The sequence below is a fragment of the Carettochelys insculpta genome, chromosome 17 (genome assembly GCF_033958435.1).
Source record: "Carettochelys insculpta isolate YL-2023 chromosome 17, ASM3395843v1, whole genome shotgun sequence".
NCBI lineage: Eukaryota > Metazoa > Chordata > Testudines > Carettochelyidae > Carettochelys > Carettochelys insculpta.
In genome coordinates this window covers 12,200,780-12,219,598 of record NC_134153.1, presented here as the reverse complement: position 1 = coordinate 12,219,598, position 18,819 = coordinate 12,200,780, and positions in this window count along the sequence as shown.

Here is an 18,819-nt window from a genome sequence, read left to right as displayed (position 1 = left end):
GCCACCACTAATCCGCTGATTCCAAAGTGCTCAAGCAGAGGTAAGTATTACTGTCCTGGTTTTACAGATAAGGTAAAAGAGAGGTGAAATGATTTGTCTAATGGAGGCCCAGTGACAGAGCCAGGGATTGAATCAAAACCTCCTGAGTTCCCTGTTCACTAAGCCTCTCTGCTTCTCTCCCAACTGATCAGCTCTTAACTACAGTCACACAAATCTCTATGCAGGGGTCTTTACATGAATCATTAAAGTTCCTTGCAGATTAACCTACCGTCCTTCACTGGCTCCCCGAAACAGACAACTATTGGGAGGACACATTTCATGCTATCCATTTGATACGGGATTCAGGCTGAACTTCTCAACCTGGTTCAGGGAATTTCAAGAATCCTGGTCATCACACTGGAGACCATTTAACCATTATGTCATCTGTCTTAGTCACTGCCATCTTATTAAAATGTCTCTCTGTCACTGACTTTATCTGCCTTCACGCTCCCCACAATGTTGTCAGTAGATTGTCAGTAGGGAGGCCTGATTGTTAGCATGATTTAACTTGGCTTTTAGCTTGATTTACAGAATTCATGTATATTTGACCATGTGTTTATATTTTAATACATTTATCTTAATCCTGGCGACACAAAGAACATCAGCAATCTAGCAAGACACAGTATTCAGTTATGGACATAAATCATACAAAACCAATTACAGCCCTCGGGTAGTTCTCTCTCTTTCCCTCTCCCACCAAGAATGATATGCACAAAGTAACCTGGAATTAGTGTTCAAGCACTGCAGTTGGAGCCTGAAAGTCTCTTTCAAGAATTCCCAAGGAAGAAAAGGGATGGAAAGCTTAATTTTCCCTTTACACGTGGGAAGACATATTGCAGCAAAAGCAAAAGCTATACAAAGAAGGACCAACAGCATGGACATGTGCAGATAACAGAACATCTGCCTTAGTTTATATTTCAGCAGGATTGCAAATGCACGCAATTGCTACAAAATTTTGGGATCAGATCGTTCACATCTGTATTATCCTGTTTTCTGCCAAAGAAAAGGTTTTTAATCAAGGTCATCTTAGAAAGAAAATAACTGGGAAGATACCAGAAAAGGAGGCGTTTTGTACTGGATCGCCTCTCCCAAAGTTGAATAGAATGGGAAAAAAAAATAATTCATATGCTAAATGAAGACAATGAGTAAAAAAAACCTAACAATTTAGTTTGGCTACAAAACATTTAAATAAATGGTAAGTCCGACACTAAGTCTTAAAGAAGGCTTTATGCAACCTTAATTGGTAGTGGTTACCCCGTATGTCGACACTGCACACTGCTGAGCACGGTCATTTAAGGTGACCATCCATCCCATATTAGGCAGGACGGTCCCATATTTGGAATGCCAAAAAGGCATCCCAACTTATTTTTTAAAAGGGATGAATTGGCTTGTATTTAGGCCCTCAGGGGCTAGAGGTGGCACCGGGAGCTACCGCAACTGCTGCTTCCCTAGGGCTCCTGGGCTGAGAGCACTGGCTGCTGCCACTTCCTCAGGGCCCCGGGGCCGGGAGTGCCCACAGCTGCCACTTTCCTGGGGTTCTGGGACTGGGAGCACCTGCAGCTGCCACTGCTTCCCCGGAGCTTGGGGCCAGGAGTGCCCGTGTCTCCGGGGCCCAGAGTGCCTGTTTATGAGCTTTGCTGATCTCTGAGAAGAAGGTAAACTTTAGAATAGTAGATTCATAGTTTCCAAGGCTAGAAGAAAAAACATTACGATTATGCTAGGAGTCTGTCTAATAAGATGGGTGAACTGGAGTACCTCATATCAAAGGAGGAAGTGGACATAATAGGCATCACAGAAACATGGTGGAATGAGGACAATCAGTGGGACACTATCATACCGGGATATAAATTATATCGGAAAGACAGAACAGGTCGTGCGGGTGGTGGAGTGGTACTATATGTGAAGGATAATATAGAATCAAATGAAACAAAAATCCTAAAGGAATCAAAATGTTCCGTAGAATCATTATGGATAACAATTCATTCTTCTAATATGAATATGGCATTAGGAATGTATTACCGACCACCTAACCAGGACAGTGATAGTGATGCTGAAATGTTAAGGGAAATTAAAGAGGCTATCACAATAAAAAACACAGTAATAATAGGAGATTTCAATTATCCCCATATTGATTGGGTACATGTCACCTCAGGACGGGATTCAGAGATTAAATTTCTTGATGCCTTAAATGACTGCTTCTTGGAGCAGCTAGTACAGGAACCCACAAGGGAAGAGTCAATTCTCGATCTAGTCCTGACTGGAACGCAGGATCTGGTCCAAGAGGTAACTGTTACTGGACCGCTTGGAAATAGTGACCACAATATAATAACTTTTAATATTCCTGTGTTGGGAAGAACACCACAGCGGTCAAACACTCCGGCATTTAATTTCAAAAAGGGGAATTACACTAAAATGAGGAAGCTAGTTAAACAGAAACTAAAAGGTAGAGTAACTAAGCTAAAATCCCTGGAACCTGCATGGAAACTGTTTAAAGACACCATACTAGAGGCCCAACTTAAATGTATACCCCAAATAAAAAAACACAGTAAGAGACCTAACAAAGAACCACCATGGCTAAACAGCCATGTTAAAAAGGCAGTGAGAGAGAACAGGGCAGCTTTTAAAAAGTGGAAGTCAAATCCTAGTGAGGAAAATAGGAAGGAACATAAACACTCCCAAATTAAGTATCATAACGTAGTAAGAAAAGCCAAAAAAGATTTTGAGGAACAGCTAGCCAAAAATTCAAAAAATGATAGTAAAATATTTTTTAAATACATTAGAAGCGGGAAGCCCGCTAAAGAAGCAGTGGGGCCCTTGGACGATAAAGATATAAAAGGAGCGATCAAGGAAGACAGTGCCATTGCGGAGTGATTAAATGATTTCTTTGCTTCAGTCTTCACGGCTGAGGATGTTACAGAGGTTCCTAAATCTGAGCCAGCCTTTTTAGGTGACAAATCTGAGGAACTCTCCCAGATTGAAGTGACATTAGAGGAGGTTTTGGAGTTAATTGATACGCTGAATAGTAACAAGTCTCCAGGACCAGACGGTATTTACCCAAGGGTTCTGAAAGAACTCAAATGTGAAATTGCGGAGTTATTAACAGTGGTTTGTAACCTATCCTTTAAATCCGCTTCGGTACGCAATGACTGGAAGACAGCCAATATAACGCCAATATTTAAAAAAGGCTCTAGAGGAGACCCTGGCAATTATAGACCAATAAGTCTAACATCAGTACCAGGCAAATTAGTAGAAACAATAGTAAAGAATACAATTGCAAGGCACGTAGAAGAGCATGAATTGTTGGGCAAAAGTCAGCATGGTTTCTGCAGAGGGAAGTTGTGTCTAACTAATCTATTAGAATTCTTTGAAGGGGTTAATAAACATGCGGACAAGGGGCACCCAGTGGACATAATATACCTAGATTTCCAGAAAGCCTTTGACATGGTCCCACACCAAAGGCTTTTATGTAAATTAGGCGGTCATGGGATAGGAGGAAAGATCCTTTCATGGATCAGGAATTGGTTAAAAGACAGAAAACAAAGGGTTGGAATAAATGGTAAATTTTCACAACGGAGGGGGGTAACTAGTGGTGTTCCCCAGGGGTCAGTCCTGGAACCGATCCTGTTCAACTTGTTCATCAATGATCTAGAAAATGAGGCAAGCAGTGAGGTGGCAAAGTTTGCAGATGACACCAAGTTGTTCAGGACAGTCAAAACCAAAAGGGACTGTGAAGAACTACAAAAAGATCTCAGCAAACTGAGTGACTGGGCAGCAAAATGGCAAATGAAATTTAATGTGGGTAAGTGTAAGGTAATGCACATTGGAAAAAATAACCCAAATTACACGTACAACATGATGGGGTCAAATTTAGCTATGACAGATCAGGAAAGGGATCTTGGAGTTATAGTGGATAGTTCTCTGAAGACATCCACGCAGTGTGCGGCGGCAGTTAGTAAAGCAAATAGGATGTTAGGAATTATTAAAAAAGGGATAGATAATAAGACAAAAGATATCATACTTCCCCTATATAAAGCTATGGTACGCCCACATCTTGAGTACTGTGTGCAGATGTGGTCTCCTCACCTCAAAAAAGATATATTGGCATTAGAAAAGGTACAGAAAAGGGCGACTAAGATGATTAGGGGTTTGGAACGGGTCCCATATGGGGAGAGCCTAGAGAGACTGGGACTTTTCAGTCTGGAAAAGAGGCGATTGAGGGGTGATATGATAGAGGTATATAAAATCATGAATGGTGTGGAGAAAGTGAACATAGAAAAATTATTTACCTTTTCCCATAATACAAGAACTAGGGGACACCAAATGAAATTGATGGGTAGTAGGTTCAAAACTAATAAAAGGAAATTTTTCTTCACACAGCGCACAGTCAACCTGTGGAACTCCTTGCCGGAGGAGGCTGTGAAGGCCAGGACTCTATTAGGGTTTAAAAAAGAGCTCGATAAATTTTTGCAGGTTAGGTCCATAAATGGCTATTAGCCAGGGGTAAAGTATGGTGCCCTAGCCTTCAGTACAAGGGCAGGAGATGGATGGCAGGAGATAAATCACTTGATCACTGTCTTCTGTTCTCCTTCTCTGGGGCACCTGGCATTGGCCACTGTCGGCAGACGGGATACTGGGCTGGATGGACCTTTGGTCTGACCCAGTATGGCCATTCTTATGTTCTTATCTAGTCTGATCTCCTGACTATCAGATGCCAAAACACTTCCCCAAAATAATTCCTAGAGAAGACCTTTCAGAAAAAAATATCCACCTGACTTTCAGAATGATTAGAATGAATCTACCACAAACCTAGGTAAACTGTTCCAGGGGTTAATTACCTTTACTGTTCAATCTTTATGTCTTTTAGTCTGAATTGGTCTAACTGCAACTTTCAACAACTGGATCATGGGATACCCATCTTTGCTAGACTGAAGAGCCTATTATCTAATATTTGTTCCTCCTGTAGGTACTTATAGATTGTAACAAAATCACCCCTTAACCATCTCTTTGTTAAGCTAAACAGACTGAGGTCTGTAAGTCAACAGGGCCAAAGGTGGCTGTGAACCTGAGGGCAAGGTGGGAGGGGGGCCTGGCTCCATGCCCCAGAAAGGGCAGGGCCATGGGCAGAAGGGGCAGGGCCTAGGGAAGTGCTGCACCAGAGTTCACCATGCTGTGTCACACCCCCTTCCCTCCTCTTGCTCTGGCAGCAATTTAAAGGGCCTAGGGCTGTGAGTGCTGCTCCTGTTGTAGCAGCAGCCAGAGCACTGGGTCATTTGCCCCATTGCCCCCCTCCCCCTATTGGTTGGCCTGTCAACATCCATCTTGATTTGTGGTCAGCGGGCCTAGACACAATATTCCAGCAGTGGTTGCAAGTGTGCCAAACACAGAAGAAAAACAATTCCTTTATGTCTACTTGAGTTTTCCCTTCTTTATGCATCCAAGGATGACATTATCCCTTTTTGGCCACATCATTGCACTGGGAGCTCATTTCAGCTGATTGTCCACCACAACCATCAAATCCTTTTCAGAGTCACTGCTCCCCGTGGTAGAGCCCCCTGCCCGCATCCTGTAAGTATGGCTGACGTTCTTTGTTCTTTGGCACAAACACAGTGTTAAACGTAAACTCCTGGAACAATGAAAGGAAAGCAGCATTTTATTTCTGCACAGTAAAGTTTCAAAGTATTAATATTCAGTTGTAAACTTTTGAAAGAACAAGCATAACATTTTGTTCAGAGTTATGAATATTTCAGAGTTGCGAGCAACCTCCATTGCCAAGGTGTTCAAAACTCTAAGGTTCTACATTATTAAAACAAATGCCTATAAACTACACAGGTATACCCAAAGGAAAGTAAGACAGTGCATATCTGAAGACTACAGGTCTGCTCATAACTTGTCTCGCTTATTCATGACCACCGACCAGATCCTCAGCTAGCATAAAGTGAGCTAGCTGAGCTGAGATCTAGTCCACTTAATTTCCCACACAGAAGGACACCACACACGCAGCCACAAAGCAAAATAACTCCTATCAACGACTGGGCAACCCATGTCAGGTTATACAAACATTTCCAATTAAGCTAGCTTGTGAATGAATACTATCATAAACAATCATGGATACTGCATCACACAATGAACTATTTTTAAAATTTATTCTGAAAACCATAGTTTGGTTTTAATTATTAAGAACTATATTTCACTGTGGAATGGTAATTATACTGTAGCAGATTTTATATAAAAAGTATCCCCACTAGGAGACCTCACAACAGCTATTTCCAATCACAGACTAAGGAATGGGGCAAAGTTTTTTTTCCAAAAAGAATGCTCCATTCTGCAAACAGCTCATTGAATTTGATTTCTCAATGAACCTTTTCATCAACAGTTTTTCTTTTTCACTGAAAAAGTTCATCAAAATGAAACACAAATATTTCAGTTGTCCAGAACCTGTATTTTTCAGTGAAAGAGAATTAGATCTGAAAAATGACACCCACATCTGTTTCTTACTGAAGCGAAGTCACTAGTAGCTGATTTCACACAAAATTTTAAATGCCCCAACTGTGCCATACCAAGAGACTGCCTTTGGAAAGATTTCTTAAAATGCATCAACACCTTGGCATGCCATGTGAATCAAACGTATGTCCAGAAAACTCTCACATCTAGGGAGGGCTGTGTTTGACTATTGTGCAAATATAAATGAGGGTCACGAACAAGAAGTTTTACTTCCCTGTATTGCTAGACAGGCTGGATATAATTTGCTTCTAATTCTTGAAATCCCTTGCTTATGGCTGAAGCTGTGTTTTCCATTTGAATTGTTAACCTGAGCTAAATCTTTTTTCATGTCTGAAGGTATATCCACACTTGGGAATAGAGTCGAATTTGTTAAAGTCAAATATTTAACAGGAGATTTTAGAAAGTTGAAGCTGAGTGTCCTGCCCAGCTCAGAAATTCAATTTAGTGTGTCTCCACATGGTTGCCTGAATCCGACTGTGGCAGCAGTGCATTGTGGGCACCTATCCCACAGCTCCTGCAGCCCCAGTGCATTTGGAGATTTTGGGACAGTGTCTTCTGGGAAAAAAGTCGCTGCAAGTGGTTCTGGGACTCGGATGTTATCATCATAGAATTCCTTTTTCTCACCTCACTATTCCAGCTGGAGGGGGAGGGGGAGAAGACATTTTTGTGGAGTTTTCATCTTGACCGGCAGCCACCATTACAGATACTAACATGGATCCTGGTATGCTTCAAAGTTTGATGCAGTGTTTTGTGCTCAATTTATGCACTGCTATGCAATATCTTCTGAACATAATGCCCATGGAGACTGAGCTCATTGTTTCTGGGAGCACTGATGGACATGAATCTCTGGAGAGAAGAACCGAGAAGTTTCTGGCAGCACTGGAGTCACTGTATAGTGGGGATCGCAGGTTCTGAAGCCACAAAACCAGCACAGACTGGTGGGATCGCATTATTTTGCGGTCATAGGACAAGCAGTAGTTGCAAAACTTCTGCATGCATAAAGCCACTTTCAAGGACTGTTGCGAAGACCTGTATCCCACCCTGAAGTGCAGCGATACTAGAATAAGACCTGCCTTGACAGTCGAGAAGCAAGTGGCAATTGCTCTTTAGAAGTTTGCAATGCTGGACAGCTACCGATCAGTGGCCAATCAATTTGGAGTGGGCATCTCTACGTTGGGGGCTCTCATCATACAGGTAGCCAAGGCGACCAGCATACTTTTCCTGCTGAAGACAGTGGATGGATTTGCTGCCAAGGGGTTCCCTAACTGTGGTGAGGCCACACATGGAATGCGCATTCCCATCCTGACACAGGAAATCAGAGTAATTTAACTACAAGGGGTACTCTTCTCTGGTGTTGCAAGCATAGGTGGATCACAAAAGTAATTTCACCAACATCAATGTGGGGTGGTCAAAAAGGGTGCATGACATGCTAGTCTTTAGGATTTCTGGTCTGTTTAGAAGGCTCCAGAGTGGTACTTTTTTCCCAAACCAGAACATTAACATTGAGGGTGTGGAAATGCCCATAGTGATTTTGGATGACCCTGCTTACACATTTTTCTCTTGGCTCATGAAGTCCTAAACAGGCACCCTGGACTCCAGTAAGGAGCTCTTTAACTACAGGTGCAGGATGGTAGTAAAATGTGCCTTTGGCTATTTAAAAGACAGGTTTAGGTGCCTTCTGACCCGCTTAGACAATGAAGAAAACACTACCGTTATAATTGGGGCTTGCTGTATTCTTCATAACATTTGCGAGGAAAGGGAGGAAGTTTCATGCCTGCGTGTGGGGCTGAGGCAGAGATCCTGGCAAAAATTATCAGCAACTGACCCCAAGAGAAAACACAGAAGTCCAGAAAGAGGAACTGAAAATCAGGGATGCCTTGAGAACCAAGTTTGCGAATGAGCATGAAGGACGTTAACTGGCATTGCCCCCGCCACAACCATGCTGTTTCCTTACCCATCATGAATCACATCCATCAACCGTGAGACAACCATCACCATCCCCCCAATCCCAAAGCATGTTAACCAAGAAACAAAACTCTTTTCATAGTAAATAATGTCTTTATTTAGGGGGCACTAATAAAAGAGTGGTGAGCATAGAGAAGAAAAAAGATGATAATGTCATAGTTAGTTGAACATTAGCCTTCTGGTGGGTGTTGATTTTGTAGGGCTATGAACCAGGGCTCTCCATAGCCTCCTCCACTCCTCATTCTGGGTCCCCAACAAGAAGAGCATGCCATATGTGTGGAGAAATGAGGTATGGAAGTCGGGGCCTCTACTGGATAGGGGATGCAGAACCAGGAGCAGGGGTTGACTGGATTGAGGGAGCTTTCAAGTGATGGTGCCTGGAGCAGCTGAGGGATGCAACTTGCTGCTTAAAGCAGTGCCTGGATTTTAAATTCTAAAGCGGCAGCTCCAGAAATTAAAAAATCATTAAAAGTCATTGGGGGTGTACACGTGAACCCTGGCAGGGTCTGACTGCATGCACACCTGGTGTGGGGAGGGCTGACGTGTGCAGTTGCATGCCTGCCCTGTATTTTAAAGCGACTGCACCAGGAGATACATGAGTTTTGTTTTGCACTGGGTACGTCCTAGGCAAAAAATCTTTAATGACTCTCAACACTTCCTATGCTTTGTAGGTGGACAAACAAAACATCAGAGTCACCACACTAGGGCCCCATCAACACAGCCCTTATGGAAGGGGCATGGTAATAAGCAAAGGGGACTGTTCAAATGAGGTGCAGATTGAAATATCTCACACTTCATTTGCATATTCCTGCAAGATGTCGCTTCCAGAAGAGCTCCTTCCAGAAACTACAAAGCTGTGTAGACAGGGTCCCTTCCAGAAGGAGCCCCCCTGCTTCCGGAAGACCCCGATTCTTGAAATCCCGGAAGGGAGGGGGCTGTGTAGACGTGGCCTAAGTGCCTGTCTAAGACCTTCAGCTTCTTGTCCAAACAGGATCTGCGCTTCATCCCCAGGCGTATTAACAAGCTGTTCAATGGGAAAGGAGCATAGACCCTCCAACCCACAACTGCAACATACTATTATCAGTAGACAAAAAGCATACTTACCAGAAGTGCCCTCTCCAAGATCCAGGTTAGCCTCTGAAGCCTCCTCCTGAGTTAAGGGGTCTGGCTCTAGCTCAATAAACAGCTCCTGGCTTTTAGGGTCTAATTTTACACTGGAATGGACCCCACTGTCATCCACCCCTTCCACATCAGGACATGCTTCAGCATACTCCCCACAAACACAGGAGTCAATGCAACTTTTAGGGAAAGATATTGCATCTTTCCCCAGAATAGTGTGAAGCTCATCGTAGTATCACCATTTCTGGGGAGATGCCCCAGACTGACTGTTGTCTGTCTTGCATTTCTGGTAGCTCTGCCTGTGCTCCTTGATCTTCATGTGGCACTGGAGAGTGTCCCTGCTGTATCCTTTCTCCATCATGTCTTGCAAAATTTTTTCATAATTATCAGCATTCCTTTTACTGGATTTGAGAGGAATGAAAACAGCTTCTTCACCCCACACCGAAAAGTGGTCCAAGATCTCCAGCTGGCTCCATACTGGGGCCCTTTTGCGATCCTGGGAACTCATGGCTACAAGATGTGCTAGATGTGCTGCAGAGATTTGAGTCACACATCTGCTCACCACACTGTCCAGAGAGGAAAAGAAATCTAATAAAAGTTCCCAGGTTGATGACCATTGGTTCCTACCACCTACTTCCAGCTCACCTAGAAAGCTGCGGGGTGGAGCGATGACCAGAAAGGACACCTCAAGGGGCATTGTGAGACAGCTTAAAGGCTAATTAAATTGATTATAATAATGCTGCCATTTCCACTTGTATAGTTCGATATGCAAATTCAACTTCTTGAGTTACTCTGGGGGGAAAGTCAGCATTACAAAAGTCAAGATGGATAATGTATAAAATTGAATTTAGACCTTTACATTTGACTTAATTTTCTAGTATAGACCAAGCCAGAATAAAGCCCTGCACTTGTTGTCATGAAAGCGGTATGCAAGATCAGTTGCTTGTTCCAGCTAGTAACACATCTGTACACTCGTGTGTCACCAAATACCACAAAAAGCTAAAAAGCTGGCACAATGGGATTCTTAGAAACATGCTTCACTATCTCTTTCCAGAAAAGCATATGGTAGTCAGGGACTGACAACCTCCCTGAAATTAAGAATTCATTCTTCAGTTGCAGCTCCTAGTGATGTGAATACAGCTCTCAGAACCACAAAGGCCTAGCTGTGCCACTGATTCATACCCATACCAATCAGCCTCTGCCTTTATTTTCTTAATTGTAAAAACAACAGGATAACAACTTACTCCTGTGATTGCTTGTTATTGGTACTGTAGTTGCATCAGGAGTCATAGGTCGTGTCTACACTAGCCAAAAAACTTGGAAATGGCCATGCAAACGGCCATTTCGAAGTTTACTAATGAAGTGCTGAAATACATATTCAGCACCTCATTAGCATGCGCGCGGCCGCAGCACTTCGAAATTGACGCGGCTTGCCACCGCATGGCTCGTCCAGACGGGGCTCCTTTTTGAAAGGACCCTGGCTACTTCAAAGTCCCCTTATTCCTATGAGCAGATGGGAATAAGGGGGCTTTGAAGTAGCCGGGGTCCTTTCGAAAAGGAGCCCCATTTGAACGAGCCATGTGGCTGCAAGCCATGTCAATTTCGAAGTGCCGTGGCCGCCCGCATGCTAATGAGGCGCTGAATATGTATTTCAGCGCTTCATTAGTAAACTTCGAAATGGCCATTTGCATGGCCATTTCCAAGTTTTTGGCTAGAGTAGACGTAGCCATAATCATGGATTGGCATCTCAAAATGACAGCTCATGACTCAAAGAGCAATCATAGAGAGGCTTTGTAAAAACTAGTCTGTGTCAGCACATCACTTCGAAAATGAAAAGTGCAAAATATTTTTAATGAGTGAGCAACATTATAACAGATATCGCAATTAGTAGATATTGCAAGTAGCAGAATTGTTAAAAACAATAAAAATAAAAATTATTCACACTGACTGTTCTCTACCCTCATAATGAAATAGATTTTTCTAATATGCAACTTATATCTCCCACACTGCAACTTGAGACTATTGCTTCTTGTTCTGTCATCTTCCACTATTCTCTTTCAAACTCTGCTTCAGAGAGTGGAAGACTGCTATCAAATCTCCCCTCACTCTTCTCTTCTGCAGATTAAATAAGCCCAGTTCTCTCACCATGTCCTCAGTCATGTGCCCCGGCCCCCTAATCATTTTCACTGGCCTAGGATGGACACTCTCCACATCCTTTCTGCAGCGGGGAGCCCAAAACTGGACACAAAACTCCAGATGTGGCCTCACCAGTGCTGAGCAGGGGGAATAATCAGTATCCTAGATCTGCTGGGAATGCTCCTACTAATACAGCCAAATTTGTCTTAAGGAACTAGTGGATGCAACATCAGAACCATTAGCAATTATCTTTCAGAACTTCTGGAAGATAGGTGAGGTCTCAGAAGACTGGAGAAGGTCAAACATTGTACCTAGCTATAAAATGGGAAACAGAAAGGATCCAGGAAATTATATCCCAGTCAGCCTCTCTTACAGTGGATCAAGTTATTAAACAATCAATTTGTGAGCACTTGGAGGACAGTACTGTTATAAAGGAATAGCCAGGATAAATTTATCACGAACAAATCATGCCATAACAACTTAATTTCCTTCTCTGATAGGGTTACTGACCTAGTGGATGCAGAGAGAGAGAGAGAGAGAGAGAGAGTGCATGTGCATGTGGAGCTGATATCCCTAAATTTAAGTAAGGTTTTTGACACGATCCCACATGACATTCTCATAAGAAAATGAGGGAAATGTGTTCTCAATTAAATTAATTTAAGATGGGTGCACAACTGGTTGAAAGACTGTACTCCAAAAGTGTTTATCTATGGTTTAATGGTTACCTAGGAGAGAGAATCCAATGAGACTGAGTCTGATACTATTCAGTATTTTCATTAATGAGATGGACAATGAGAGTGGAAAATAGGTTTATAAAATTTGCCAAATATGTCAAAATAGGATGTGTTATAAACACTTTTGAGGATAGGATTAGAATTCAAAATGACTTGGATAAATTGGACAATTGGTCTGAATCCAACAAGATAAAATTTAATACAAAGATGTGCAAAGAGCTGCACTTTGGATGGAAAAAAACAGAACACACAATCAGGAAGTGGAGGATAACTGGCGAGGCAACAGTGCTGCTGAAAAGGATCTGGGCTTATAGCGGATTGCAAATGGAATGACTCAATGAAGTGGTGGACCTGGAGTGTACTAACAGGTGTGTCAAACATGAGACATGGTCTTGTCCTAATCTAGTTGTTTCTGGTGAAGCCTCAAGTAAGTTCTGGAATAGGCTCCCAAAGGAACTTGTGGAACCCATGTCACTGGAAGTTTTAAAAACTCATTCATGTACTTTGCATTATGCCTTTCGACATTTAAAGATTTCAAACCAAAACTGGCCAGAATAGCCAATCTCTACTTTGATTCTTTCCTGACAACATAACGGTAAGCCCTCTTCCAACACTTCTGTTCCAACTGAACACCCCTTCCTGAAAATATTAGATTACCTTGCAGGGTTTTTTTAGACATCCTGAAGGTCATGACCAAAGACTTAATTAATAGTAGCAAATGCTGCATCTGAAAACTTCATGTCTAGTTCTTCACGAGGTGTTCTATGACAATGGTAATTATAAGAGAAAAGGAATAAGAACTGAAATATTTGAAAATAACTGTATTAAGATTAATCTATTCAATGTCTCCAGAAGGTTTGGTGAGATGAAGTACCTGCAGCTGATTTGAAATGTGAGATTCAGTAACCATAGGTGCTTCACTAATAAAAATGTGTCTAGTCTACATTACCATGCTATGTTTGCTCAGATGTGCCTTTGGAATGCAGCTGGCGAAGACTTGCTATGATGATGGGAGACCATAATTACTCCACCTCAATGAGAGGCAGAAGAATGACTCCTGCCATCATAGCACAACATAGACTCTGCTTCAAGTTAACTAACTAACATTGCTTAGAACATTTTCACACCCTCAGGAATGTAAATTACATCAAATAAAGCAGCAGTAGACAAACTCTATATAAATTACATTTATGAGCTTAGGACAACATGTTTCTTCCTTCTGTCTCGTCTCAAGAATTGCTTTTTGTCTAGTAAAGATGATATTTTAAGGTGATAAATGGACCAGTCTCCAAAAAAGTCAAGAAAAAAGACTAGCTGGTCAGTTGACCAATTAATAGAACCCTGTGTGAATATAAAATTTGTACCCACATCCCCATCTCTATCTGCAAAAAGCAAGTTACAGATAGCTGCACTGACATCCTTGGATTTATATCTGCATCTGCATCCATATCTGCAAAAATGAGACATGGATCTCTGCATACACATTTGCAGATGCAGATATAAAGTAGATATCTGCAGATTTGCAGAGTTCTACAAATGAACCACACCTTTTATTAATGAAGGCAGCTGAGTCGAATTGTATTAATTATGAGGATGCTAAGACAGAGCATGACAAAGCTATGTGCTTGGCATAGGCCCCATGGGCTCATGGGGTAATCCCCCACTGTGACCAATAAGTTATGTGTAACTTAGAGGTGTGGTTTACTGTCCCATGTAGTGGCACTTTGACCACCAACAGATAGAAAGACTAAGTCAGCTGCAGCTAAGAGGACACTGGCTTTCAGCAGAAACTGTAGCGGCTCATGCACCGAGGTCCCAGGGTCAAGTCTGCCTGTCAGCAATTACGTATGTATGTAGGAGCTGCTCAGAAAAACCTGAAACATTTTGCACAAATGTTCACAACATTTTTTCTGATTTTTCTTCTCTGTGTCACAAGAAAGCTTAGTTCTGTACACTTCCCATGCACCAGGCAATTCCATGCTATCCTTATGCTCTGCATGCTGTTCTTGTGACAGGTCACCCTATGCTGCCCCTTGAATTTGGAATGCCCTCTCCAGACCTGATCATCAAGCACCTCTCTCACCTCCAACAACTTGCTCCAAAACATATCTCACTTTGGTGGGCTCACACAAGAATAGAATGGTGATGGGAGGAAATATCCCAAGTGCAAAGAAAAGGAGAAGGATCACATCCATATCAGACTTGGATATGAGCTCAGTTTTGAAAGATGCTCCAGCCATATCCATGGGCCTGTGTGTGCTTCAATGTGAGCATCTGCATGTACTCTGAGGGGCCAATACGACAAGCATGTGCTGTATTGAGCCATAAATATGATTTATCATCATTGTGCCTGTGCCCCCCTCTCACACAATTAGGTCTTCACTTGTGTCGAATCCACAGCTGGGAGGCAGGGAACTTGTCTGTAATTGTAGCACTGTGTTGCTTAGCACTACCTACATAAATCATACAAGATGATGATGATAACTAAAATAAAGCTTTCTAGCATAGGTTGTCCTGCAATTTTGTGATCATCAGGTAATGTGCAAGTGCAGTGGGAATCAATCAGGGTTTATTTTGTCTAAGGTTTTTAGTTAAAATTGGAATTTTGTCCCTAGATGATTTTTTTTTCTCCTACATAGTCTTTCCAGGTAAGAATCTGCTGTGCTGCTCAGGATGAATTATCCCCTTCAGCTTGTACAGGTTCCTGGCATGTCTTCCTCAAGTACTTACTTCATTTCAGATCAAGACTTCCCTGGGAGATTGTTCTTATGCTGCAGTGCAAACTCCTCTTTTTAATCTTGTTGCTCTTGGGCACAGTGTTCCTCCTTCTTGTCAAATCATTGCTACTTCTGCCACACACCGTTCAGAGCTCCCAGAACAAAGCCTCAGCACAGAGCCACAGGTCTCAGATACTGGTGGTGAATCTCTCTCAAACAAAAGACCCCAAGAACTAGTTAAATATGAAGAATACAGTTTCTGGTCACGCAAAGTTCAAGACTGCTTTAGTGGTCTAAAGGAAAATATACAAACACTATTTATCAAGTTCAATTAAGATTCTGGCTCCATAAGATTGGTAGAGGCAAAACAGAAAATGTTTTATGGACTTGCCAGAGCATGAATTGTATTCTGGAGTCTGTAAACAGAATTACATTAACTCTCGAAGTTCATAGCAGTCCCTTCCTATCAGCTGAGTCTGCATTCTGACTCTTTGCAAGATATTTTCAACAGTGACACCAGTATTTTGAATTGCTGTATTAAATAAAAAAATGCATCTCAGGGGTTAGGATTGATCATTGTGCCAGCAAAGCTCCACTGATATCATTCTTCCCTTCCACAGAATCATAGAATCCAAGGACTGGAAGAGGCTACAGAAGGTCATTGAGTCCAGCCCCCTGTCCAAAGCAAGACCAGCCCCAACAATCATCCCAGTCAGAACTTTGTTAAGTTAGAAATTAAAAGCCTGTAGAGATGGAGATTCCATACTTCTGCATCTCCTCCACCCTGATACCCAAACTACCAGCCTCAAGATCCAGCCACATACCAGAACTGGGTACTTAGGCAATACACAGCAGGGTGAGCATATAGAGTTAGAAAGTTAGAGTTGACAGCCTGTTCAAAGAAGGCCATCTCTAACCGCTGCTCAACTGAAAGTTACAACACCCGTGGAGTTTTTAACAAGGCAGGGAATGACTCTGGAGTTACCTAGTCAACATTCCCTCTTGCAATAATGCAGGTAGTGTGCACACATACACGACCAGTATCGGATATACATTTAGAAAATTCTTCAATTTGCATACAAAGTATATAGCAAGTGACCATGCAAATCAGGAGCATAACTGCATTTCCCTTTAGTCTAAAAAACTTAAAATATTTGGCACACTATATGTATGCCTATGTAACAGACTTCAGAAAAAACCCATCTAAGGGGGATACTGGAGATCATCTCACATGATTTTGTTCTGTCTTGTCATAAACTAGGAAATCATAGTGCAACCCCAGAGTTATGAACACCAAAATTATGAATTGACCTGTCATGTTTTCTTCAGCATAGTAAAGTTTCAAAGTTGAGTTACATCAATGTTTAATTGTAAAGAATTGAAAGAATAGCCATAGTGATTTTTTTCCAGAGTTGGGAACATTTCAGAGGTATGTACAAACTCTAGTCTCAAGGTGTTTGTAAACCTGATGCTTCACTGCACAGCTCAGATGTAGCTATTATAAGGTGGGCACATAGCTGGTTGGAAAACTGTTCACAGAGAGCAAATACCAATGGTTCACAATCAAGATGGAAGTGGGGTCCTGCAGGGATCAGTTCTGAGTCCATTTCTGTTCAATCTCTTCATTAATGATTTAGATAATGGCATAAAGAGTACACATATGAAGTTTGTGGTAATACGAAGATGGGAGGGGTTCCAAGTACTTTGGAGATAGGATTAAAATGCAAAATAATTTGGACAAACTGGAGAAATGGTCTGAAGTAAATAGGATAAAATTCAATATGGACAAATGCAAAGTACTCCACTTAGGAAGGACAGACATACAAAATGGGAAATTAATGCCTAGGAAGGAGTACTGCAGAAAGGGATCTGCTGGTTACAGTGAATCACAAGCTAAATATGAGTTAACAATGTAACCCTTTTGTAAAAAGAGCAAATATAATTAGGGGATGTATTAGGAGCAGGACAACTGATATGGGGCAAAAGGAGCAGTTACCCCAGGGCCCGATTCAAAAGGGCCCAAATTTCCCAGATGTTGCTGCTGCTACTGTAGCAGCAACAGTAGCTGGAGCCCTGAGCCAGTTCATTTGCTGCCAGGTTGAAGGGCCCAGTGCTGCATTTCAGATGGTTCTGAGGGCTGGCTGTCCCCAGCCCTGTCCCTTCTGCCTGACGTCCTGTCACTCCCAGGAGGAGACCTTGGAGCCCCAGCCCACAACTTGCCTGGGAGCCCACACAAGCTTCCGTCACCCATTACCAGGAATGTTGCAAGCAAGACACAAAAAATAATTCTTCTGCTCTACTCCACAATGATTAAGCCTCACCTGGATCATCGTGTCCATTTCTGAGTGCCACATTTCAGGAAAGATGTAGACACAGTCTAGGAAAGAGTAATAAAAATGACTAAAGGTCTAGAAAACATGACCTATGAAAAACTGGTGTTGTGTAGCCTGGAGAAGAGAAGACTGAGGGCAGGGGAACGTAACAGTTTCCAAAGTACATAAAAAATTGTTACAAGAAGAATGGAGGAAAACTGCTCTCATTAACCTCTGCTGATAGGACAACTAATGGGCTTAAATTGCAGCACGGGCAATTTAGGTTGGACATTAGAAAAAACTTTTTAATGGGGTAGTTAAGCACTGGACTAAATTGCCTAAGGAGGTTGTGAAATCTCTACCACTGGTGATTTTTAAGAGCAGGTTAGACAAATACTTATCAGGAGTGGTCTATAATACATAGTTCTGCCTTGAATGCAGGGGACTGGATTAAAGGTCTCTTTCAGGCCTGCAACTGGCATTTTTTCTGAAGCTCACAATCCTGGGATCAGGTGATTATGTAAGAATCACAGCACTTTTTTTTTTTTTTTTTTTTTTTTTTTTAAAGAGTTTCCAAACCTTAGGGTTGTGGAGAAAAACTCCTTAGCCCCCAAAACCAGAAGGCAAATTTTAGAAAGAAAAATTGTATTATTTCAAAAATATTGCACTGGGGAGGGGTGATTCATGATTATTGAAGGTTTTGGGTTGCAAGTCCTGCTTTCCCATCTTTGACAGCAACAGTGGGAGGCACTGTTCTTTATAACAATAGGCACTGTATTCCTTACAGTCTGAAAAAACAATATTCCCAGGGAACAGAAATTTAATCGTTGTCGTTTCTAAAGTTAATTAATTTGTCAGAGGCAGGTGTTTTATTATTGCTGTTTTGACTTCATAAAGTTAATTTAGCTTCCCACCCATATTCCTCCAGGCTGTCTCCCTGTACTACAGGCTCTTCACGTTCATACTGTTACACAACATAGCCATCTTCCCCTAAATGCATGATAGAGAGCTTGTAATAAATAAAAGGCAACAAATCTGGGAAGTTTATTCTCAGAAATAGCTCAAATATTTTTGAGAGAATAACTGGGAACTGTGGCAAAATAATGTTTGAAATGCTTTAGCAGTAACTCTATACTTTGAAATCAAAGCCAACACTCTAATCCTCAGTCCTGCTAGGGCCCTATTGTCCTTTCTACTTCAGTGGAAGGAGGGGATGATTATTCTCATGACATGGATGGGGAGGATAGAATATTACAGCAGAATGCCCTCTTGCCCCAGGCCTTCTCCTCCCAAAGC